Source organism: Lolium rigidum, chromosome 3 (genome assembly GCF_022539505.1).
Source record: "Lolium rigidum isolate FL_2022 chromosome 3, APGP_CSIRO_Lrig_0.1, whole genome shotgun sequence".
NCBI classification, from domain to species: domain Eukaryota; kingdom Viridiplantae; phylum Streptophyta; class Magnoliopsida; order Poales; family Poaceae; genus Lolium; species Lolium rigidum.
The window spans coordinates 246,182,336-246,186,564 of NC_061510.1; the positions used below are offsets into that span (position 1 = coordinate 246,182,336).

At 39.6% G+C, this 4,229-nt stretch overlaps 1 long non-coding RNA gene across 1 annotated transcript; it reads left to right on the forward strand.

Moving 5' to 3' along the window:
* Positions 1-2,818: 2,818 nt before the first annotated feature.
* LOC124699255 lies at positions 2,819-3,997 on the forward strand. The gene is made up of 3 exons (XR_007001334.1): positions 2,819-2,953; positions 3,572-3,630; positions 3,968-3,997. It is a non-coding gene; the product is annotated as an uncharacterized LOC124699255 (long non-coding RNA).
* The last annotated feature ends 232 nt before the right edge of the window (positions 3,998-4,229 follow it).

The window sequence follows — 4,229 nt, forward strand, 5'->3', positions numbered from 1 at the left end:
CTTGATCAACACCATCTTCACTTTTTTTTTCCTTGATCAACACTTGATCATCTCCACACCTGCACACACATACACACAGAACAATGTCTTATGATTGGAATATTGGATTCACCAAGTGGTGAATCCATTTTGGTGTAGAATCCAAAGTGAGTAATTCTAGGAAGAACTCGTGGAAGCACATGCCAAATAAAATGTTCCGGGGAGCATCTTAAAGAAAATAGATGCAACATGGAACATCATAGCATTCCCATCTGATGACCTTGCGACTCCAAGTGCAGAGTGTAATGTTTAGCGAAGAATTTCCCCACAAGGGTGACTCCAGCGTTAATATCAAACTCGCAGGGAATTGGCTAAGAGTTATATCTTTCCCTCTTCTTCTAACAATCCTGCAAAGTAACAAATTGCCTTGTGCCCCCAACTCCGCCATGTGGTTGTCAAGCACAAGGTTTTGTATTAGTAGTAGTAAATAAGAGATGTGGTGAAAGTAAAGTAAACCAAATAAATAAAGTAACTAAGTAAATGCAGTAGAAAGATAGTTCCTTTGGTGTTTTGTGTGTGATTAAGTTAACTAAGTATTTTTGTATTTTCGGATTGAAATATTGATGCAAATATAAAGTAAGATAAATGCAATGGAAATGTGTTTCATATGATTAAAATTGGACCGGGGTCACAGGTTCACTTGTCTACTCTCTTTTAAAGTTGTAGTGGATAATATCAATTCATCAATTAGATAATATTGGTGGATCTTCAATATGTGTTTGATAAGCATTCATATGGCCATCACGTCCTAACATGGAGATGACGCAACACATTACTCTTATACTCCACAAGAAAGGGAAAACTCCATGCAATATTGTAGTAACAATTAACAGAGCCTAGCCATAAGTACTTTGACATGATGTTCGAATATCAAATATAATACCTTGAACGAACAATTGTTGGAGATATGCCCAAGATGCAATAATAGAAGTGTTTATTATTATATCTTAGTGTTCATGATAAATATTGACATCACATGCTACAATTGTATTAACCGGAAACATTAATACATGTGTGTTATGTAAACATAAAAGAGTCCAAGCTTCTTGTTAAACTAGCTTGTTGATTAATAGATGATCATAGTTTTATGATCATGAACATTGGATGTTATTAATAACAAGGTCATATCATTAGGTGAATTATGTGATGGACATACACCCATAGTAAGCGTAGCATATGATCAAGTCATTTAGTTCTTTGTGCTTCAAGCTTTAATATGCACAGTAACTTAAATCATTCGACCATGAGATCATGTTAATCACCTACACCGGATGGATGCTTTGATGACACCAAACACTATTGCGTAAATGGGTTGTTATAAAGGTGGCATTAAGTGTTCAGAAAGTATAGGGTTGAGGCACTTGCATCAATAGTGGGGTTTGTCCATCCTAATGACAGATAGATATACTCTAGGCCCTCTCAGTGGAATGATATCCAATTAGCTTGCAAGCATGCACTACTGCAGAATAGGCCTCTAGTGACAGGCACAAATGGCATGTTAGTAACAGGCAAAGTGCCTGTCACTAATGACTAGTCACTGGTATCAGCTTACTAGTGACAGGCATGTGCCTGTCAGTAGTGTGTGCATACCAATGACAGGAAAAAACAAATGCCTGTCACTAGAAACTAGAAGGCCGCAGCCATGTGAGGTATTGTAGGGATAGTTATCTTGCCTTGTCACTGGTTTGAATTTCCATAATAAAAAAAATAAATGCCTTCTCGTTGAATATTCCAGATATCACAATAAGATGTTATGAAAAATAAAATGCATTTTTCATGAATATTTCAGACCGCACAATAAGTTGGTGTACAAATGATACGTCCACACAGTGGCGGAGCCAGGAAAAATTGAAGCCCGGGCAAACCATAGCTAAGAAAAAAAGATGAGAATCATGTTTGAATTTATTTTTTGCGGGGAGTCGCAGCCGGATATTTTCTCGCGGGAATTGCAACTGGATATTTGTATAACATAATCTGAATATTAGTACTAAAATGAAGAACCATACATTCGTACTATTCTAGAAATTAAATATGATAAGCAATACTACCTCCGTTTCAAAAAATAAGGAGCACACGTATTTCAAGATGAACTTTGACCATAAAAATTGACAGAACAAAATCTCTACTATATTAAATGGCTAGAGGTGGTGTCCCATGGTACGTCCTCCGATCCTTCCCCACCGCACGAAAATGAAATCTGTTTCTTCTCGCCAAACCGTGCGTACGTCAAGAAAACTAACACGATAATGGTGAATGAAGAAAAAAACAGAGACGGTTTAGCACCCACGCACGACTCCTCTGTGAAAAGTGAAAACTGAACGCTCAGCCAAAATCCTCCACCACAGATCCCTCTCTCCGCCTCGTTATGCGCCCGAACCGCCGTTGGCCCCCGGGCACCGCCGTCGTCGCCTTGCGCGGCTGCATCGCAGGGGGACTGCTGGCCGCGCCTCGAGTAGCAGTGGCGAGAAGGTCGTCGTGGGCTCCGTGAGGGAAGCCACCTCCGCCGGTTCGCCAAGGCCAACATCGCCTCGATCAATTGAGATCAGCGACGCCACGGCGTTTTCCGCATCAGACTACATCACTAGGAACAGCCGGGATAAGGGCCATGGCAGCGTCGGCCTCTGCTGGTCTTGGACAGTATAAATATCCAATTTCTGCACGCCCTTGTTTTACTTTCGATTTGTAGGATCTGCTAAATTTTCGGGTTGACTGAAACTATAGCAGCCGCAAGCCCAAGCCAGCAGGACAACCTGCAGCTTAGCAGCAGTTCAGATCGGAATAGGAGAGTTCCTGTTGCATCCTGGAAATCTGTCAATTCTGGATTGACCCCAGATTGATCGGGTCATATGATACTAAGATTAGAGTTCTGCTGGTTCCTTTCCGTTTGTCTGAATTATAGTCTCCAATATATAAGGTGCTATAGGCGGTCACGTTTTTATGAATCTTTTCAGCCGTCTGCTTTCAAATCTTTTGCATGGAGTTGACTTCGCAATCTGCGTCATACAATTGTCCTGTTCAAAGAACTTGTCGAATACTGATAAATCACAATTAGTTTGTGAGTATTGTAGAGAACATGATGCTTGTGCAGTTGTGCTCAGAAAATGGGAAAAGAAAACATGAGATTGAGACTTCCACTTGTTACTTATTTTGCTCTGCTATGTTATAGGGTGTTGAAGGCATGTGACTTATATTATTTTCCAAAACTTTCCATTCAGATTCGATGTGTGGCCCTCGGTTAGGCGGTCACGTTTTTATGAATCTTTTCAGCCGTCTGCTTTCAAATCTTTTGCATGGAGTTGACTTCGCAATCTGCGTCATACAATTGTCCTGTTCAAAGAACTTGTCGAATACTGATAAATCACAATTAGTTTGTGAGTATTGTAGAGAACATGATGCTTGTGCAGTTGTGCTCGAGAAAATGGGAAAAGAAAACATGAGATTGAGACTTCCACTTGTTACTTATTTTGCTCTGCTATGTTATAGGGTGTTGAAGGCATGTGACTTATATTATTTTCCAAAACTTTCCATTCAGATTCGATGTGTGGCCCTCGGTTCTGCTCACCATGCAATTCTTCAGCAGTTTCATCGCAGGTAAAAATTCAGTTTCTCAAATAGGAACATCTCCCACTATTTCCACTTATTTTGAGTTGACGAGATCCTATAATAACATGATAATTGTGAAGACACCACTGTTCCCTAATTTCAGTTGCATCAACCGGTGACTTACCTATGATTCTTGATTAAACATAATCATTTCGAGAGCACAAAAGTGCCAGAAGCATCAATCCATATATGCATCTATCTAAATTCACAATATTAGAACAACATATATTGTCTCATGTGCAAAAATATAAATCTCTACTATAATATACTGGTAATAAATCATTACTAAGTGAATGACATTTTTCCTCTATTCGTCGAACAATAGTGTTACATAATCCGAAAGGAGGTTGCAGGGCAGAAAATGCATACACAAAGGGGGCATTTCACCATAGAAGCGCATTCATTGATATAATTAATCCAGGTAAAGAGTGAACCGAGTAGCCAAGGACTTGCACTATGTTGCTTGAGAAGGTAAATCTCTTAAAGGTTTATTTGTTTTGACTCCTCCTCACTAGCATTTGCATGCCTAACTTAATTCATAGCTGAAGCTCGTGATTCTTTTCTGCTCTCTTTCAGATAGTTTTGCT